Here is a 22,500-nt window from a genome sequence, read left to right on the forward strand (position 1 = left end):
ACAACTAAAACATACAACAATAAACAGCAGGAAACCAAAGCAGAGAATTCAGACTACACTCAAAGAAGCAATATGGGGATCCCGGTTTGGTGCCTGCCTTTGGCCCAGGACGTGATCCTGGAGTGCCTGGATCGAGTCCCACATCAGGCTCCCTGCATGGAGCCTGCTTCTCCCTCTGCCTGTGTCTCTGCCTCTCTCTGTCTCTCATGAATAAATAAATAAAATCTTAAAAACAACAACAACAAAGAAGCAATATGGGAACAGCTGATTTTCCAAAAGCAACAATGAAGCTTGAAAACAGTTTAATATCTGCAGTGTGCTAAGGAAAAAAAACTCTGTCAAATTAGAATTCTATATCCAGGAAATACCTCTAAATAAAGAAGATAAAGAACAATAATCTCATTTGGAACGTTTGTGTTGAAAGAGAAAAGAGAAGGAAAAAAAAAAGTATGGAAAAGTTCAAGCAAACATTAACTATTAAATTAGATTTTGGGGAATCCCTGGGTGGCTCAACAGTTTAGCTCCTGCCAGGATCAAGTCCTGTGTCAGGCTCCCGGCATGGAGCCTGCTTCTCCCTCCTCCTGTGTCTCTGCCTCTCTCTCTCTCTCTCATCAATCAATCAATCAATCTTTAAAAAAAGAGATATAAAAAAAATAGAGTTTGGTAAATTATTGCTCCAAGTTATAGTACCTATGATGATATCTACTTACAGAACAAATATACCATGGATTTCATTTTTTTTTAAAGATTTTATTTATTTATTCATGAGAGACACAGAGAGAGAGGCAGAGACACAGGGAGAAGCAGGCTCCATGTATGGAGCCCAAGGCGGAACTCGATCCCTTGTCTCCAGGATCACGGCCTGGCCTGAAGGCAGACGCTTAACCACTGTGCCACCCAGGCGTCTTTATGCCATGGATTTCAAAACTAGAAAGCGGGGGGGGAAATGGAATGATAAAAAAGAACCCAAAAAAAGGAGAAAAAGAAAAAACTCCAGAACTAAGAAACAGTGAGAGAAAAGTTTAAGTGAAATATGACTGATTATATTTAATATAAATGAAATAAATTATCCAGGTAAAGATAAAGACTGTCAGACTAGATTTTTTAAAAAATCCAAAAAATGAATTAGAATAACCAAAACAGTTTTGAAAAAGAAAAATAAAGCTAGCGGAATCACTAATTTTGTTACTTATTACAAAGCTAAAGTTATTAAAGCAGTATGGTATTGGCAAAGGGATAAAACACAGATCAAAAAAAAACCCCACAGATCTATGGTACAGAACAGGGAATAGACAGAATAAAATGCCTGTACACATCTGGCCTATTGATTTTTGACAATGGTACAAAAGGCAGTTAAATGGAGAAAGGGTAATCTTTTCTGTAAAAAGTTTTGGAACATTTGAACACCCATATGCAAAATCACAGAAGTTCACCCTAAACCTCACACACCATAAAAACAATTCATAATGGATGATGGCTCTAAATATAAAATGTAACATTTTCCTTTTTTTCCTAAGATGTTATTTATGTATTCATGAGAGACAGAGAGAGGGGGGCAGAGACATAAGCGGGGGGGGGGGGGAAGCAGGCTTCATGCAGAAAGCCCGATGTGGGACTTGATCCCTGGACTCCAGGATCATGCCCTGAGTCAAAGGCAGACGCTCAACCACTGAGCCACCCAGGCATCCCCAAATCTAACATTTTCAAACCTTTAGTAGACAGAAATCTTGTGATTTGGGACCCTGGAATTAGGATTAGGCAGAGGTTTTAAAACATAATGCCAAAAAAATAAAAATAAATAAAAAATAAAACATAATGCCAAAAGCACAATCCATAAAAATAAAAAAATCGATAAACTGGACGTCTTCAACAAGTATTAAAGTAATTCCCTATGAAGAACATTGTTAAGAGAATGAAAAAGTAATCAACAGATAAGGAAAATATATTTGCAAATCACATAATAAAAAACATACATATATTTAAAGAACTCAACAATAAACTCAACAGGCAAAAGATCTGAACCAATGCTTTGCGAAAGAAGATCTATGGATAAGCCTATGAAAAGATGCACAATATTGCTAGTCAGTAGGGAAAGTCAAATTAAAGTAAAAATGAGGGATGCCTGGGTGGCTCAGTGGTTAAGCGCCTCCCTCTGGCCCAGGGCATGATCCTGGAGTCTCAGGATCGAGTCCCCCGTCGGGTTCCCGGCATGGAGCCTGCTTCTCCTTCTGCCTGTGCCTCTGCCTCTTTCTGTGTCTCTCATGAATAAATACATATTTTTAAAAAATAAAATAAAAATGAAATACACTACAGATTGACTAAAATGATTAAAATTAAAAACTAAAAAACTAAGAATACCAAAGCTGGTGAGGATGCAAAGTAATAGAAACTCATTCATTCCTGATTGGAATGCAACAATGGTATATATCTTGGGAAAGTTTGGCTGTTTCTTATAAAGTTAAACATACACTTGCCATACAACCCAGTGTTCCCACTCTTTAGATATTTATTTAAGTGAACTGAAAACCAATGTTCACACAAAAACCTGTATGTGAATGTTGACAGCAACTTTATTCATAATTGCAAAAAAACTGAACCAACCAAAATGTCCAACAGGTGAATGGATACACAAATGGTAGTACAAGCACACAATGGAAAACAAACTGATTTAAACAAACAACATGGATGAATCTTAATATATTTCTCTAAGTGAAGCAGCCAGATCCAAAAAGCTACATACTGGGGTCCTGGCTGGCTCAGTTGGTATAGCATGCAACTCTTGATACTGAGGTTTGTTTTTTTTTTTTTTTTGATCCTGAGGTTTTAAGTTCAAGCTCCTGTTGGATGTAGAGATTACTTAGAAATAAAATCTTTAAAAAATTCAAACAAGCTACATATTGCATATTTCCATTTGTAGAATATTCTAGAAAAGGCAAACCATAGAGACAGAACAGAGAGTGATTGCCCCATGGCAATGAAACTGTTCTGTATAATACTGTAGAGGTGGACTTATTACTCTAAGCATGGTCAAAACCCAAAGAACTGTATACAACAAAGAGTGAATATTACTGAATGCAAATTCCTAGCTCTGTCCACTGAGAGCACCCAGAAACAGTGTCAATGAGTAGCAATGGCAATAACTAGTGCCCAAATCTTGGTTTCTCAATAATTTTCTCCAAAAAAAAAGGAAGGATAGCTCCTCGGAAAACTGGTTGATTCTAGAAGGAGGCAGAAAAAATACAAGATGGCATGGCAAATCTGGTAATCAAAGGAACATGGCAACCAATCAGAAAGAGCATCAACTGCAAAAGCTGGAACAATTTGAGTAATAACGATGGGATTAGATTGTGACCCTAAAGAGTAAAATAAATATCCATGAATTCACAGTATATAATTAAATTTTGAAAATCTTTCCTACGTTAAGAATTCGAACTCACATATATATGCAGAAAAACAGAAAATTACCACTAGACCGGGAACAGTAATTGCTGTAGCCAAGATATACTGACAAATGTCAAACTTGGTGAGTAAAACTTTTAGGAGAAACAGGATTATCCGCATAGCCTTTACGAATCTCCTCCAATCCTCATAAATTACTTTGGTGGTTTTAACACAGTCCACAAATTATTCGGTATGTCTCCCTTAAGGAGATGGAACTTAACGTTCCTCCCCTTGAAGTTGTGTTGGACTTAGGAAAACCATTTTAATGAGTCAGTATATAAACAGAGAAATAGTAATTCTAGAGTGGAGAAACCTGGCAGACACAACCTAAACATCACTAAAGATGAATTACATTGACATCATATAACCTTGACGCAAGGTGATGAGAAAGACATGCCACTTTTGTGGTATTCTTCTCAAACATTCATAACCACAATCTAATAATGAGAAAATGAGAAAACATCAGTCGAACCTCAGTTGAAGGACATTCTACAATCTCACCAGTCTTCTCCAAAAGTGTCTTGAAAATCAAGGAAAGACTGAAAAACTGTCACAGACTGGAGGAGACTAAGGAGTCATGATGATTAAATGTAATGTGGTATCCTAGATTAGATCTTGGAACAGAAAAGGCACATAACTGGTAAAATAAAGTCCATTTTAGTGTTTATTTTTTAGTTTTTTAAAAAATTATTTATTGAGAAAAAGTGAGTGAGAGAGAGCACAAGTGGGGAAGGGAACAGAGGGAGGAGGAGAAGCAGACTATCTGCTGAGCAGGGAGCCCAATGTGGGGCTCGATCCCAGGACTCCATGACCATGCCCAGAGCTGAAAGCAGACACTTTACTGACTGAGCGACCCAGGTGCCCTTATTTCTCAGTTTTAATCAAGTGTCATGGTTATGTGAAATTGGTAAAGAGCATTTGAGGACTCTATCTTTACAACTCTTCTGTAAACCTAAAATTATTTCAAAATTAAAAGTAAATACTGACAATACTTGGTGCTAGAAAGGATGTGGAACAACTGAATACCCTCATACATGCTGATGGGAATGCAAGGTAGAGCTGTTCTGGAAAACAATTTGGCAGTTTCTTATAAAGTTAAAATTACATTTTTCACATGACCCAGCAATCCCACTCAGATATTTACCCTAGATAGCCCATACATGTACATTTACAGCAGCTGTATTCATAATCACCAGGGAATGTTAACTAAATGGATAAACTGCACTCCATCCATACAATGGACTACTATTCAGCAATAAAAAGGAACTAACCATTGATCCAACTTTAGTGAATCTCAAAAGCAACATGCTGTGTAAAAGGCAGTTTCAAAATATTATATAGTTTGATTCCATTTATATAACATTTCTGAAAGATAAAACTATAGTAACTGAGACCAGAATAGTAGTTACCAGAGAATAGGGGTGGGAGGCTGGATGTGACTATTGAGGGTACCTAAGGGAGGGGTACAATTTCTGTGTCTTGGTTGTTATGGTGATTACCCAAATCTGTGTGTGTTTGTGTGTGTTAAAATCCACTGAACTAAAAAAAAAAAAAAAAAAAAAAAAAAAATCCACTGAACCGTACACACAAAAAGGAACCAATTTTCCTTAATTTTAAAAACAATAAATTTTAAGGGGGAACATATCATATGCTATCCTAAAGCACAGGATAATTAAACATAGGATAACGCAATCAACTTTATGCCAGTAAATTTGACATTCTTAGAGGAAAGACTTGGCAAAACTAACAAGAAACGAAAACCCTGAGTAGCCCCATAACCAGTTCAATCAGTACTGTAACTGGACATCAGTTTACAATCTGTTCTATTAAATGTCTTTCTACTGTACAGCTTAAGATTTTTATTATTTTTTAATGATGTTTCCTTTTTTAAGATTTATTTATTTATTTATTTATTTGAGAGAGAGACAGAGAGAGAGAGAGAGAGAGAGAGAGAGAGAGAGAGAGAGAGAGAGGCAGAGACACAGGAGGAGGGAGAAGCAGGCTCCATGCCGGGAACCTGACGTGGGACTTGATCCCGGGACTCCAGGATCGCAGCCCTGGGCCAAAGGCAGGGGCTAAACCACTGAGCCACCCAGGGATCCCCAGCTTAACATTTTTAAAGAGTTACAAACTTTTAAAACATTAACCAAATGAGTACTGAACTTGCTTTTTCCTTCTTTTCTGTGATCTTAATTTTATGACCTCCAATAATGCTTGCTAGGGGAAACTCTACTTACCCTTCAAGAATCAGCAACGTTCTACATCCACAATGAAGCCTTTCTATACCTCTCCAAAATGAGCCAGGTGCTAATCTATAGGACCAAAGCACCTCCATATACTCATTATATTACTGTTTTATTTATGCAATTCTCTCTCCTTAATAGATTATAAACTCAAGGACCTAAACCATAGTTTATTTCTCTTGGTATATGCCCCGTATTTATCACAGTGCCTAGCTTGGTGATGTGTTCCATAAATGTTTTACAGACTGAATATTAAGGCAGTAATATATAGTATTTTGGCAAAAATCAACCTTGCTTGCACATGGACATGCTCATGCTCAAAACTGAGAAAAGCAGTTTGGCTGTATGATGGATATTTTTGATCTACAGCTAATTTTAAAGATGCTCTTTGGAGATTCCTGGGTGGCTCAGTGGTTTAGCACCTGCCTTTGGCCCAGGGCGTGATCCTGGAGTCCCAGGATCGAGTCCCGTGTTGGGCTCCCAACATGGAGCCTGCTTCTCCCTCTGCCTGTGACTCTGCCTCTCTCTCTCTTTCTCTCTCTCTCATGAAATCATATCTTTGGTCTTTGGTCTTCTATGTAAATCATATCTATCACCAACACCAAAAATAGTCATATACTATTATTTCCCGATGATATGAAACCAGTCAATATGTGTGAATGATGTTTCTTTGGAGCCACAAGATTTTTTTTTTTTTAATTTTACTTATTTGAGAGCAAGACAGAGAGACAGAGAATGGGGGTGCAGAAAGGCAGAAGCAGACTCCCCATTGAGCAGGGAGCTCAATACAGGGCTCCATCCCACAACTTAAAATCATGACCTGAGTTGAAGGCACTTAACCAACTGGGCCACCCAGGTGCTCCTGGAGCCACAAGCTTTCAGGGGTCCATGTGACCTACCCATGTGATCAGCACAGTGCCTGACAATCCACAGTAGAGCCACATAAAGTTATTACTGAAAGACATGAACCTTGGATTTATAAGGCATCACGAGCTTATAGAAAGAATGGGAATGCTGGAACCACTGAGACTAAATATGACCTTGGCTCTGTCATTTAACTTATCTGATTATAGTGAGGAAATTGCAGAATATAAGGATTAATACCCTCTCCTACTCTTTCCTTTATGGTCATGGAGATTACACAGGAGACAACCATACTTCCTGCAGGTGACCAATAAGCAATAAACAACAGGGTGGGTTGTCCTAAACTTGCCAACAATAGAAAACAAGATGGAACCCAGGGCAGCAAACACTGGCTGGCTTTCAACTCTAAAGATATGTGAGTGCCTATCTATGGAGGGTCAATCACTGCTTCTTAGGATTTATATTCATCACTTTCAAACCTAAGAAGTTCAAGACGTAGGTAATACCTTCCTCATTTTACAGAAGGCAAATTAGAGTAATATCTATAAGGTCACAGAGAGGTGGTGATTTATTATCTAGATTCACAGCCAACTCATTTTGTTCTATAGCAAATAATGTTCCCATTTGGCTTGCACTAATTTTTTTTTTTCAATTTTAAAAACTGATATAAAATCCACATGACATAAAACTCACCGTTTTAAAGTGCTCAACTCAGTGGTTTTTAGTATATTCACAATGGGCAACCGCCACCACTATATTATTCCAGAACATTTCTATCACATCAAAAAGAAATCCAGTACTCCATAGCAGTCATTCTTAACACCACCCAACCCAATCTATCTCTATGGATTTGTCTATCCTAGACATTTCATATAAATGGAATCAAACACACAATGAATGTGACCTTGTCTGGCTTTTCATTTAGTATGTCTTCAAGGTTCAGACATGTTGTAGTTTCTGTCATAGTCATTCATTCCTTTGTATGTCTAAATCCACTGTTTGCATATACTACATTTTGTTCATTCATCAGTTTATAAGACATTTGGGCTGTTTCCTCTCTTTGGTCACTATGAACAATACTGCTATGAACTTTCATATATAAATTTTTCACACAGTGTTTTTAAAAAGTGAATAGCGGGGATCCCTGGGTGGCTCAGCGGTTTAGCGCCTGCCTTTGGCCCAGGGCGTGATCCTGGAGTCCCGGGATCGAGTCCCACGTCGGGCTCCCGGCATGGAGCCTGCTTCTCCCTCTGCCTGTGTCTCTGCCTCTCTCTCTCTCTCTCCATGTCTATCATAAATAAATAAATCTTTAAAAAAAAAAGTGAATAGCTATAAGGTGCTGAGTTGCACTGTCAGTTCAGCAGCCAACTCTTGGTTTCAGCTCAAGTTACAATCTCAGGGTTGTGAGATCAAGCCCATGTTGGGCTCCCTACTCAGCCGAGTCTGCTCGTCCCTCTCCCTCTGCCTTTTCCCCAACTCACATGTGCACGTGCACTCTTGCTTTAAAATAAATAAATCTTTAAAAAGAAGTGTAATGCTTCTTACAGCTCTATCAAGCTGAATTACATGTTAAAAATTTTCATTATAAATATTTAAGTTGACTTAGCTGCCAACACTAAAAACAAAAAAAAATTAACTTTCTATTTCTCAAAAGAAGAAGAAATGGTCAGTAGCTCTGTCAGATAAAATAATTCTATATTCCTGCACTGATAAAAATCACTTGGATCAGCTAACCTGTGTTATCCAACAATGGGCTCTAAAACTTATCCAATGGAGATGCCACAGGTAAACTTGGACAACTCTATTCTTTTACTTGTCTGACTCCTATAGGTTATTTGGGTTAGCAAAGCCTGCTCTGTACTAAATACATACACAAGACTAGAAAATTAATTATACATATTTTACAAAGGTAACTGGTGGGAAATACGGGCAAAGAAAATATCCAGCATTATTACATGCAGTGGCAAGCACATTTACGTTCTCAACTTAAAGGCTTAGAATTCTGGTGGCTCAGTTGGTTAAATGTCTGCCTTCGGCTCAGGTCATGATTTCAGTGGTTGAGCATCTGCTCAGGTTGTGATGCTGGGGTCCAGAGACGGAGTCCCATATCCAGCGCCCTGCAGGGAGCTTGCTTCTCCCTCTGCCTATGTCTCTGCCTCTCTCTGTCTCTCATGAATAAAATCTTAAAAAACAAAACAATGCAGAATCAAATATGGATTTACAGAAAAAATTCTAATGGTTAAGACCCTTCCTCTGCACTCGAACAGCACTCTTTGTTTACTCCTTCCATCTAGAATAGTCACTGTACTGTCACGTATACATCTTTCTAGCTAAACAAAAAACTTCAAGGGCAGAGAATAGTGTCTCTGTATCCTCAGGAGTCTATCACAGAAGCTGCATATGGTCCAGAAATGTTTGTCTAAAGAATAATACTGTGACAAATGATAAATCAGGCAAATGTTACAGTACTAAAAATAATGAAAAGGGGGGATGCCTGGGTGGCTCAGCAGTTGAATGTCTGCCTTTGGCTCAGGGTGTGATCCTGGAGTCCCAGGATTGAGTCCCACATCAGGTTCCCTGCATGGAGCCAGCCTGCTTCTCCCTCTGCCTGTGTCTCTACCTCTCTGTGTCTCTCATGAATAATAAAATCTTTAAAAATAATAATAATAATGAAAAGGGGAACTATTATTTGGGCTACATAAATTATGGCAGTGAAAATGGGGTTCATTCATAAATGAGATCAGAGGTCCATGAAACTCCCTGAAAGTATATACAAAATGGCAAATGCAGGTACATTTTTTGAAGAAAATGTCTGTAGCTCCAGTTACAGAACCAGAGCAATCTGTAAATCCCAGTTGAATTAAAAATCACTGAGTTAGACAAACAGTAATGTCCATTTTTAACATTGTAAAATATCCATTTTAAAAGGTTAACTTGATATTTTACATAAATATTAAAAAATTAAATTTCTCTACTCATATCTCATTCTTTCCTGAAGGAAGAGAGAAGGACAATGTATCCCAGGCTTCAATTTATGTTTTAGCATGAGAGGGAAGCTCCACAAATGATTAACAAAATGTCAAGCTTCAGAAAAGACCTAGTGGCATCCAGGGTCACTCAGGTGAAGACAAGTTCTAAGCAAGTGTACTTTAGTTTTTGTCTCGCTATATTAAAAAAATAAGAACCTGAACTTCACAAGTGTCTAAACTTGAGTAGTTTATAGCCTTATTTTTTCAAAAGATTTATTGAGAGAGAGAAAATGCATGCATGCCTGAGGAGAGGGATGGGGAAGGAGGAAATAGAATCTGGCACACTCCACACTGAGCACAGCGCCCAATGTAGGGCTCCATCTCACAAAACTGAGATCATGACCTAAGCTGAAATCAAGAGCTGGACACTTCACTGACTGAGCCACCCACGCACCCTAGAGTCTTACTTTTTCAAGTATCTCTCTCTCTCTTTTAAAGGATTTTATTTTCCAACAATCTCCATATCCAACATGGGACTTGAACTTACAACCCTCAGTTAAGTCTTATGCCTACCAACTAAGCCTGCCAGGTGCCCCTAAAGTATATATCTTGAATTATATGTGGAAAAAGAATTACTTGAGGGTCTGAGAGATACTTTAAAACAGTCTTTTCTAAACTTAAAGCCAAGATTATTTTAAGATTCGTGGCCTTTTGTATCTTAAAACTGTTAAAAAAAAAAGTTACCAAACTTTCTAAATCAGTGCTTACTACCTTTTTAAAAGTCAAAGCACCAAAAGAAATTAGTATTGGTAAGGCACATTGGGATGAGCGACAAAGATTTTTGGACCTAAGGTCTTGGCTTGGATGCCCTGTAGCCTGAATGAATGGCCAGAGGGTTGAGGGGATCAGTAACTCAGCACATCTGTATCTCTCACTGAAAGTTTCATTGGCTGAAAAATGCTAGTGTAAATAACAGCAGAAATTGCTAAAATGCAGATTAAAAAACCTATTTCATAACTCCTCTTGTTTCAAGAGATATGCATATAATTCATCTTTTGCAGCTTTCTAGTCCAGATATACCATTAATGAACAACGATTTCTTTCGAGAGACAGAGGTCATTGGCACAAAAACAAACACAAACTAAACCTTCCAACCCTAACTTGGAAGAATAAACCAAAAGAAAACAGGTTAATGGTAAACATGAATGTAACATTAAATGAAGTTCTTTCCCCTTCCACTTTATGATTCTACTTTCTTGTCTCAAGGTCATGGACAACAACAGACTCTCTCACCTATCAAACTAATGCCATATAAGTAGTGGAGTTTTATTTTTTAAATTGGGGAAAAATATACAGGTCAAAAGGTTAACAACTAGCTCCTTGACCCCTTTAACCAATCCCAACCTTCAAATCCCAAGACTCCAAGTACACATGAATAAGCAAGAAAACTACCTATTCTTTTTTTTTTTTTAGATTTTATTCATTCATTCATGACAGACGGGGGGGGGGGGGGGGGGGGGGGCAGAGACACAGGCAGAGGGAGAAGCAGGCTCCATGCAGGGAGTCCGACGTGGGACTCGATCCGGGACTCGATCCGGGTCTCCAGGATCACACCCCAGGCTGAAGGCGGCGCCAAACCGCTAGGCCATCGGGGCTGCCCGGAAAAATACCTATTCAAAGCCAAAAGTGTACGTTTCTTCTAGTCCTGTTAAGGGTCCAAATTTGGAATATAGATATTCACAATAATATGTGATTAACTCACAAAGCTATTGCTTACATAAATCTACAGGATATTTAAGACATTAAAACCCTAACACATTACTGGGCCTCCTGTCTTTACTTCCATTTACAAAATTTACAACATTCTTGTTTTAAAAGGCGATACACTTTAGCTTTTCCATAAAACAAACCAGCCAGTATGAAATAACAAAAAACACTAGCATTTGGGCTCTCTGTGTGAATATCATTTCTCTACCTTTAAGCCAGAAAAGGAATCAAAGTGTCAATGTTACATAAATAACAGCAACACTGGGAGGTCTTCCAATGAAGGAAAGCATTATAAGAAAACCCAAGCAGTATGACTTGAATTAACATAGCTCTACCTCAACCACCTGACAGAAGTTTGAAGTCCAGTATGGTCTCCAATAATACAGAATATAATAAATCATGGGCAAAGAAGTCTTCACGTATCATTTAGTAATGTAACACAATCAAAATAAAGTCACAACCTGAAACTTGTATTCCACTGACCATGATCCTCTAAAATCCAAAGACAGAAAATTTCATTTGAGATCTAAAGTATAATCCAGCATTTATGTATGTAATAACTACTGCTTTCCATTTGAATGCCTCTTATAAACCAGGCATGGAAGAATATGTAAACTCCCATTTTAGAAATAAATGCAGGGGCACCTGGGTGGCTGAGTACATCAAGTGTTGGACTCTTGATTTCCACTCAGGTCATGAGATCGAGCCCTGCATCCAGCTGCTGGAGATTCTCTTTCCTCCCTCTGCCCAATCACCGCCCCCACACCCACACACGCAAGCGCGCACTCTCTCTAATAAATAAATCCAAAGGAGGAGGAATAATAAACAGTTCACAGGTGCCTGGGTGACTCAGTTGGGTTAAGCGCCTGAGCCCCATATTGGGCTCCACACTCAGTGTGGAGCCTGCTTTACATTCTCCCTCTCTTGCTGCCCCCCCCCTACCCACCCACAGGGCACACACATGAGCACACTAAAAAGAAAGACAAACAGGTTCAGAGGTTAAATGACCTGCCAAAGATCAAAGAACTACTAAAAGATACAGGTTAGATTTGAATTATAGATTGTTTAGCCTCAATAGGTTATTTTCAGTAATTCACTATTCCCCTAATTCTATTAACAGTCTACCATAAATATTACAATGAAATGGACTGATTTAAATCTGGAGGCAAGATGGAGGACGGGGAATGTGAGTTTCAACAATCAGGAGTCTTCATTAGTTTTTTTCTTTTTTCCTTTTTTTAAGATTTTATTTATTTATTCATGAGACACAAAGGAGAGAGGCAGAGACAGAAGCAGGTTCCCCATGGGGAGTCTGATGTGGGACTCAATCCCAGAACCCCAGGATCACAACCTGAGCTGAAGGCACCCACTCGAAGGCGCCCACTCGCTCAACCACTGAGCCATCCAGGCAGGCGTCCTTCTTCATTAGTTTCTTATCTGAATGGGCAGGCCACCAGACCACAATGGTATAAAAATTGGGTTTTAAAAGATGGAATACTGGGGCAACTGGGTAGCTCAGTTGGTTAAGCATCTGCCTTCAGCTCAGGTCATCATCTCAGGGTCCTGGGATTGAACCCTGTGTTGGGCTCTTTGCTCAGCAGAGTCTGTTTCTCCCTCTGTGCCCCCTCACCCCTACTCATGCTCTCTCATAAATAAATCAACAAATAAACAAACAAAAACAACTCCAAAGCAGATGGTTATTTGTATTTCGTCTATATAGTCATAAATACATAGCATGTTAATCACTTTAAAGTACTAATAAAGATAGGTTCATGCTCTACCTACGGAGTGACTAAAAATATACAGCAAACAAGAAAGTTAGTGGATAACCTGAGAGAATAGGACATAGAATTACTGTTATTTTTAAAAAAGATTTTATTTACTTATTTGAAAGAGAGAATGAGCACAAGCAATGGGAAAGGCAGTGGGAGAAGCAGGCTCTCTGCTTGAGCGGGGAGCCCTATGTGGGGCTTGATCCCAGGACCCCAGGATCATGATCTGAGCCAAAGGCAAACACTTAACTGAATTAGACACCCAGGTGCCCCCATATGAATGTTAATACAGGAAAAAGTTCTCCAAATATATTCCTAATACCCAAGTATAAATAAACTATGATCAAAGAACCACTGGCAATAAGACCTCTGATCCAGGTCCACAAGGCTCTAGGGTGAGCAAACTTTGAACCTTCCCTGAGTCTGAGATGAGAAGATTCACTTCTCTATCTAGAAGAGAACCCTAGATTCACCAAGACTAAATAACCACTCTGGCAATATACACCTTACTTGAGCAACTGAGGCAATCTACACTGGGTGTAACTTACTTACATACCGACCCACCCCTAGGCAGCACCAATTCAGGACCTCACCCAGCAGGACACACCGGAAACAGGAAGTACCAGTCAAAAGGCCTCATTAAAAAAAAAAGAACTCCTGGCAGAAAATGAAAACAGAGTAGCAGCACAGCAATGAACACAATGTCTCCACTGACAGCAAGGAGAAAGAACTCATATTAGTCAGGTACCCAGCATTTTATAAAGTAAGTCCTTTCATCTTCACAGTAACCCTGAGAAAACATCAGCTGGTGCTTTAGTTATTAATCCTCACAAGAGGGGCAGACCTGGTGGCGCAGCGGCTTAGCGCTGCCTGCAGCCCAGGGCTTGATCCTGGAGACCCTGGATCGAGTCCCACGTCAGGCTCTCTGTATGATGCCTGCTTCTCCCTCTGCCTGTGTCCCCGCCTCTCTCTCTCTCTCTCTCATCTCTATGAATAAATAAAATCTTTAAAAAAAAGAGAATCTTCACAAGAACACTCTGAGGCAAATACTACCAATATCCCCATTTTACAGATGAAGAAACTGAAGGTCAAGAAATTGTCCATGGTAGTTGCTATCCCAATTGGAGAGATGGCAAAATCCAGGTTTGAGAGAGGTTAAGTAACCTCCAAATTTGATCACCTCACCCCAAAGTTGGGAGTTCTTCCCAACTATCCTGTTGCCTCCCCTCACCTTTGGCAATCTCAGTTAAAGAATTCCATTAATAATGAGAAATTCTCAATCTCTCAACCCAGATTTCTGTAGCTGTTTCAGAAACTATTCCTAAGATCCAAAGCCAATAGGAGTTTTCATAAGAAAACATCTCAGAAAGCTACTAAATTGGGGATCCCTCGGTGGCTCAGTGGTTTAGCACCTGCCTTCGGCCCAGGGTGTGATTCTGGGGTCCCAGGATGGGATGGAGTCCCACGTGGGGCTTCTGTGTGGAGCCTGCTTCTCCCTCTGCCTGTGTCTCTGCCTCTCTCTCTCTCTCTCTCATGAATAAAATCTTAAAAAAAAAAAGAAAGCTACTAAATTATGAAATGATATATACATTATTACAAAACGTCTTTCAATTATAAGCTTGGCTACAGGGACAGTCTAGAGATCCCTAGCACAGCACCTACCAGACTTAGGGTCCAGTAACATCTTTTGACTGGTTATAAATTCAGTAACCTAAAATGGCTATTTTGTACCTTCTGATACCACATGATTCAATTTTTTAGGAAAATAATATACCCATTCATTTTTAACAGGGTTGCTTTCTTAAAATTTATAGAACATTAATGAGATAGCTAAATTGAGAAATGCCCATTAGTGCATTAGTCATAACTTCAGAAAAATTACAAGTGTTCACTTTTCCAAGCAGATTAAAACATTTCAGCTAATAAAAACCTGTCAGAAAAATCCACAAGACCAGAAAGTATAAAAAGAAAAACATGGCCCAAATAAAGGAAGTTAAGATATGACACATATAAATTATAAGATTATTCTAAGTGTACCCTGGTATTGAACTCTAAAATCCTCACTTCATATAACCCAGTATTTTCTATGCAAGAAAACACTATCACTGCTAATGTAAAAAAAGCTTGCCCACCATAGCAACTGTTGCTACGTAGGCTTCTCATATCTAAGGCTGAAAGACACTGGATTTGCAGAAACCGACGAAATGCCACTCCTAGCAGGATACTGTGAATTTTCACCTTAAACTTTTTTTTTTTAATTTTTATTTATTTATGACAGTCACACAGAGAGAGAGAGAGAGGCAGAGACATAGGTAGAGGGAGAAGCAGGCTCCATGCACCAGGAGCCCGACGTGGGATTCGATCCCGGGCCTCCAGGATCGGGCCCTGGGCCAAAGGCAGGTGCTAAACCGCTGTGCCACCCAGGGATCCCCTCACCTTAAACTTTTAAAAAAGACTCAATCATTGATTTCTATGTGGGGGGAAAAAAGTGTGTCTGGTGAACAAGTAGGTCTGCTGAAATCTACCCCAGAATGTACCAAATATTTAAGAAAAATTACCAATTATCTGTAACCCATGGTAAATATACCTTCGTTATAATGACAGCAGTTTCTTTTCCTTAACGCTGAAGGAATTTGTTTGAAAAGCTAGCTGGCCCAGATTTCTATTAAGAAACTAAATGATACACCACTTTTGAAATTATCTTAGGAGATGAAAGACATTTAGGTGTACAAATACACTAATACTCATGGGAAACAAACTTGGCCCAGGTCATCCAATGAATTGTGATAGACCAAGGATCAAATCCCTTTCTCATTTCTTTTTAAAAGATTTCATCTTTTGGGACGCCTGGGTGGCTCAGGTTGGGCGGCTGCCTTTAGCTCTGATGGGGGCCTGCTTCTCCTTCTGCCTGTGTCTCTGCCTCTCTGTGTCTCATGAATAAATAAATCAATCTTTAAAAAAACAAATAAAAGATTTCATTTTTAAGTAATCCCTACACCTAATGTGGGGCTCAAACTCACAACCCCAAGATCAAGAGTTGCATGCTCCACTGACTGAGCAAGCCAGGTGCCCCAACCAGTTTCTCATTTTAAATCAAATATCACAAACATTTTTATTACCTTAAAGTGTGAGAAGACCTTACCTTACTACACCTAATCCAATGCCAAGTCATATCAGTTGTCAGTTTCTAAACTTATACAAATTGACTGTATTATGTAGAAGTCGTCATACAGTTGCCAAAACAATGATCATAAACTTTTAACAGTTAACCTCTATCTCTGGGCCACTTTATACAGTAGGTAACATGCTAAGTGTCTTATATCCACTATTGCAATTTTCTGAATGCCTCCATGAGGAAAGTGAGGCACAGACAGAAAATCTGTCCAAGGTAAAATATAGAAAAAGGGCAAGGCAGGGGTGCACATGGAATATATTTTAAAAGCCATAATCTCCACTGTCTGGACCAGGATTCTAGGCCAGCTCTAAGGCTGATACTTGGTTGAGCCACTTAACCTTCATGTGGCCCAATTTCCTTTATTCTAACCCCTAAAGTCAAACACAGAATCTCAAAAGTCCTTCATACCCTGAACTGTTCTAATTTTGTAATCATTTTTCTATTCAGGTAACTAACTAACTCAAAAAGGATTAGACTCCTTTCCTCCAACCTCTAAAGCCCTCACCAAAGTTGAGAGTCCACATTGTATGACTCTAATAGGATACTGCTGAACAAAAACAACCTTTCTTAAAAGCCAGAACTCCATTCTGCAATTATAATTCCCAAAACTGACTTGTAACCTCAAATGATTAACAACAGGGAGAAAAGACCTTATAACAACTCTAAGTTGAGGTAGGAGGTGGTAAAAGTACGGATTTCACCTGTATATAGGTGGTTATCAATTCACAAAAAATTCACATTTCCATCTCCTCTAAAAAGTTGGAATAAGTCTTTTAAGAGGCTGTCATATAAACTCATTGCTTTATTTAATCAATAAAAATTAACGAAGAAATGTCATTTATCCAGGACATTACTGGCATGGAAAAATCACCAATTTATAGAAATCCTACCAAAATGGCTCAGGGCTCTAGAATCTACATTTTACCAAGCTAGTCATCTAGCCAATTCAAATTGCATTTACGGACAGTAACAGGATAAATACCAAGGAAAAAAGACAGGTCCCACTCAACACAATCATTCTGTGAAGTCTCATAGGACCAAATCACTTTGCAAAATAATCCTTGCTACTTTTGTGCTCTAGAAAATCCCCCCCAAAATTCTTACCCCCTCTATTAGTTTTCTACTGTTGCTATAACAAATTACCAGTTTCTACAGGCCAGAAATTAGGTGGCCTTGGCTAGGTCTTCTGCTTAGGGTCCTGCAAGATTATTAAAAAAAAAAAAAAAAAAAAAAAACCCAAAGTGTCCACCTTGTTCTGTTCCTTGTTGGAAACTCCAATGGAAATCTATTTCCAAGCTCATGTAGATTGTTGGCTGAGTTTAGTTTCTTCTGGTTGTATGACTGATGCCCTTATTTCCTTGTTGGCTATCAACCAGGGCTGCCCGTATGCCTTCCATGAGGTCCCTTCCAGTAACAGCAGGTTGAGTCCCTCTCATGTTTTAAATCTCTGACTTGTTCTGCCCATCTCTCTGACTCTAGCTGAAAAAAGTTCTCTACTGTTATGTCAGATTGGACCCACTCAAAAAATCCAGGATAACCTTCCTATCTTAAGATACTTAAACCAAGGGAAACCTGGGTGGCTCAGTCAGTTAAGCATTTGCCTTCTACTCGGGTCATGATCCCAGAGTTCCAGGATGGAGCCCCACATTGGGTTCCTTGCTCAGCAAGAGCCCCTCACCCCTCTCATACTCACTCTCAAATAAATAAATAAAATCTTAAAAAAAAGATACTTAAACCATAATTACATTTGCAAAGTCCCTTTTGTCACATAATGTTAACGTATTCATATTCCAGGGATTAAGGTATAGACATCTTGGGGGGGGGGCAGAGTATCTACCATGGCCAACTCCAACCTCCAGAGATTCACATCTTTCCCAAATGCAAAATACATCCATCCCATCCTAAGGTCTCATTCCATTATAGCATCAATTCAAAGTCCAAAAATGTCACATAAAGCTCATCAATTAAAAAGTCCCAAACCGGGATCCCTGGGTGGCTCAGCGGTTTGGCGCCTGCCTTCAGCCCAGGGGGTGATCCTGGAGTCCCAGGATCAAGTCGCACATTGGGCTCCGTGCATGGAGCCTGCTTCTCCCTCTGCGTCCCTGCCTCTCTCTCTCTGTGTGTCTCTCATTAATAAATAAATAAAATCTTAAAAAAAAAAAAGTCTCAAACCTCATCATCTAAATCAGGTCATAGATGAAGCTCTGGGGAATAATACATTAAGTACAACCCATGGGGCACAATTCCTGAAAACAAAGTTATCTGCTCCCAACATACAAGAATAGGACAGGAACAGGACAATAGTTATAGACATTCCAGTTCCAATAAGAAAAATGGAAGAAAAAAACAGATCTATTGGTCCAAAGCAGTTTCAAAATCTGGGCAAACTCCAATCCATTTCAAAGTCAGCAGAAAATCCTCTGTAGCTTTCAGCTCCATTTCTCTAGGCTCTTGGTTCCACCCTGAATCACCCACTTTTCTTAATGAAAAGTAGTATACTCAACACTTGAGTTTTACCAGCCCATTTTCTGCCTAGAATTTGGGGGTCTTAATAGCCCTCTTTAACTTTCCACTGCGTCTTTCAATCCAAGCTGGCATTGTTACACTTTCCCCCTCCACCCCCCCTTTTTTAAAGCTTTTATTTATGAGAGAGAGAGAGAGAGAGAGAGAGAGAGAGAGGCAGAGACATAGGTAGAGGGAGAAGCAGGCTCCAAGCAAGGAGCCTGACGTGGGACTAGATCCTGGGTCTCCAGGATCACACCCTGGGCTGAAGGTGGAGCTAAACCACTGAGCCACCTGGACTGCCCACGTTGTTTCTGATAGTACAAAACCCTAAAGGACTTCATACTTTACATAAATTGCACAGGGGTTCAATCCATTAGTCAAACAAATATGCCAGGCTACACCTTCAACACTTTGCTTGGAAATCTCCTTTGCTGGATAGCCAAGCCAGATTCATCAGTTTTCTTTTCCACATAACCACAGGATACAATTGTAAACTTATTTGCCACTATGTAACAATGATCCTCTTTCCTCCAGTTTCCAATGCCTACTTTGTTTCCACTTGAGCCCTAAATAGCAGTCAACATCCATATTTCTACAATCTGTTTCTAGGCCTTTTCTACCATACTCAAAATTTTTCTGGCCTTCAACTACTTTCACATTTTTAGGTAACAGTACCCCACTCCTGGTACCAAAAATTTATAGTGTTCTACTGCTGCAGTTAACAAATTACCACAAACAGGAGTGGCTTAAAACAATAGAAATTTATTATCTCACATTTTCTGTAGGTCACAAGTTAGGTAGGCATGGCTAGGTCTTCTGCTTAGGGTCTCACAAGGCCAAAATCAAAGTATATTCTTGCTGGAAACTGGGGAAGAATCCAGTTCCAAGTTCATTCAGGTTGTTGGTCAAATTCAGTTTCTTGTGGTTGTAGGACTGAGGTCTCCATTTCCTTGCTGGTTGTCAGCTGGGGCTGGTCTTTGTTACTAGAGGCTGCCGGTATTCCTTCTCATGCTTTCCATGTGGCCCCCGCTAGCAACAGCAAATGGAGTCCCTCTCATGATTGGAATCTCTGATTTCACCCTTCTGCTCTCTTGACTCCCAGGTGGAGAAAGTTTTCTCCTGTTAAGGCCTCACATGATTAGACTGGGCCTACCCATGAAATGCAGAAAAATCCTCCTATTTTAAGATTCTTAACCCTACTTAGATCTGCAAAGTTCCTTTTACCATGTCACATATTTACAGATTCCGGGAATTAGAGTATGGACATCTTTTTTGGGAGGGGTGGCATTCTATTACAAACCCAAACCCTAACACTATGAAGGGCTTTAAACTCAGTTCCTGAAAAAAATCTCTCTTTCCTCCAAGAATATGTGAAGTAAAGGTGTCTGTTCAGGGTAAAATCAAAGACTCATCCTGTAACAGTGGCTAGGCAACAGGAGACTAAAAATACACTATAGAAAAAAATGCCACTTGTTTCATCCCCAAACAACAAGGCAATAAACCCATTTCGTAGAAATAACTCAATGTTCCCCTTAAATGTGTGCTTCTCTTCTCTATTTTATTCCATATTAAGAGAACATAACTGTGCGTGTTTGTTTAAACAAAAAAAAAGAAAGAAAGTTGCCCCAGGGTAACCTAACTTTGTAATCAGTTGATAAATCAAGCTAAGCAAACTTCAGATCTTTTCATTCTTTCTTAAAGTCATGCACCCTCCCCCAGTGGCACATGAAAGCTGAGTATTTCAAAGTCACAGAAGGATAAACCTGCCCAGATAAAACAGCAGGTAGTTTTTTTTTTTTTTTTTTTTTTTAAGGACAAGGAAGAAGATCGAGTTATTGGTCCTGGTCTTTCAGTCAAAGGTTCACCAAGCCAATTAATTCAACTGACTTACAACAAAACAAAAAACTGCAACAAGTACTACAAAGAAAGTGTTCTGAAGTCTTGCCTGTTAGATTCTTGACCAACAAATTTTACCTAGAACAGAGGACGCCCAACTATACCAGCTAGTCCCCTTCATCTATCAAACACTACCTGTCAGGAACTGTGGCAAGCAAATTATTAACTGTGTGACACAAATTACCTTATTTACTGCTCACCATAAATGTACGATTTAGAAAATTTTGCCCCCACTTTACAGATAGGAAAACCAAGGCTTACAGAGATTAGGGCACACAGCTAAGTAGTAATGGCACTGATATTTGAGAACCCAGGCACTCTTTTTTTTTTTTTTTTTTTTACCTCTAGCCTGTATCGTGACTCCCTAAATGTAACGCAGTCTTCCAACTCCCAGAAAAATCTTCCCTTTCCAGTTTTCATGTCCTCTCCCCATGCCCCCATTCTCATAGAACTCAGCAGTGGAAAGGTAATCAAGTGTTTCCAAATTAATTTACCACCTTCTTTTCCGAACTCTTCCTTTCCTAGGATAGCAATAGTCAAGAAGCGACTTCTTCCGATCCTGACTTTGCTTTCCAAAAACAAACTACTGAAGCTCCACCCATCACCTGCCTAGACTAGGAACGTTCCACCGCTGCAAAATAACAACAACAAAAAACAAAACCAAAATAAAAGTCGTACTCTTCCAAAAAGGTCACAAACTTAACACGTATACCGCTGGGCCAAGCTTTCATTCTGCATACTTCTCTTCCACCCAGGCTCCCAACTAACCCGTAACTCCAACTCCACCCATTCTGCCCCACTTCGTGGTCCCCTCCCCCTTTCTCCTCAGCGACCTCGCCCGGGGTTCCCCCCCTTGCACCCCAGTCTGCAGGTGGGAAGCCCAGCCTGGCCCAAAGGGACCCCTAGAAGGCCCCCCTCCAGCGCTCGGCTCCGCGGAGGGTTCACTCCACCCTACCCAGCAGGCACCACTCCCCTAGGCACCCTCCCCCAGCATCCCCTTGTGGCCCCACCCCTCAGGCTCCCTTCCCCCTCCCGCGACCCCCTCCTCCAAGTTGCCCCCTAGTCCCCGCCCCAGTCCAGTCCTCTCCCCCCGCAGTAAGCGGACTCCCGAAAGCCAGTTCCCACCCTCACATCAGCCTCTGCCCCCCGAGCCTCGCTCCCCGTCCTGAAGGGTAGCCCCAGGCCTTCCCGATGGGCTGCAGGGGCCTCGGCTGGTGTGTTGGGGGGGGGGGCAGGGGAAGGCGACAGGCCGCTCGGGAGTCTGCTGGGAGCGCGAGGGGAGACCGCGCCCCGTTGTCCCATTCTGGGCCCATATCCACACCCCAACGACCTCGCCTAGCGGCTCCCACCGTACCTGTGGTGGAAGCGGCAGCGGCGGCGGCCGCGCTCCCCTCTCCTCACACAGACAATATGGCGGCGGCGGAGGAGGAGACACACGGCTCGGCCGCCAGCCGCAGGGACCAGAGCGAGGCTGCAGCCGCCGCTGCCGGAAGCGGAAACCCCTTTCCTTCCAGGAGGCGGGGCGGGACCGCTTCCGACTCCGCCCCCAGCAGAATCCGGCTGAGCGCGGCCATGCTGGGATGTGCTACTGTATGCGTGCAAGTGCGGTCCCGGACGGGGGTCAGAATGGAAGAAATTCTCAGCGGAAAGCCACACAAGGAGATTTGCAATGGTTAAACGCATTTTCTTTCAGTGCCTATTAAGAACTGACGAGGCAGATAGGACGAACCTCCCATAGGCGTACAATTGGTTTGCCCCAAGCTAAGATGGCGGTCTCTATGTTTCCCGCACTTACCTGCTGACGAGTCCCACCCGTCGACGAGCCGGCCGGCCGCCTTAAAGCATGCGCAACCCGCCGGGGTTGTAAA

General features: G+C 40.7%; 1 protein-coding gene across 1 annotated transcript in view; it reads right to left on the reverse strand.

The window, feature by feature from the left end:
- Positions 1-22,109, reverse strand: part of CSNK2A1 (casein kinase 2 alpha 1) — a 56,411-nt gene extending 34,302 nt beyond the window's left edge. The window contains exon 1 of the mRNA XM_055301112.1: positions 21,987-22,109. The gene's annotated coding sequence lies outside the window, so the exon portion shown is untranslated. The remainder of the gene's footprint in view (positions 1-21,986) is intronic.
- Positions 22,110-22,500: the final 391 nt, after the last annotated feature.

Source organism: Nyctereutes procyonoides, unplaced genomic scaffold (genome assembly GCF_905146905.1).
Source record: "Nyctereutes procyonoides isolate TBG_1078 unplaced genomic scaffold, NYPRO_anot_genome, whole genome shotgun sequence".
Classification (NCBI taxonomy): domain Eukaryota; kingdom Metazoa; phylum Chordata; class Mammalia; order Carnivora; family Canidae; genus Nyctereutes; species Nyctereutes procyonoides.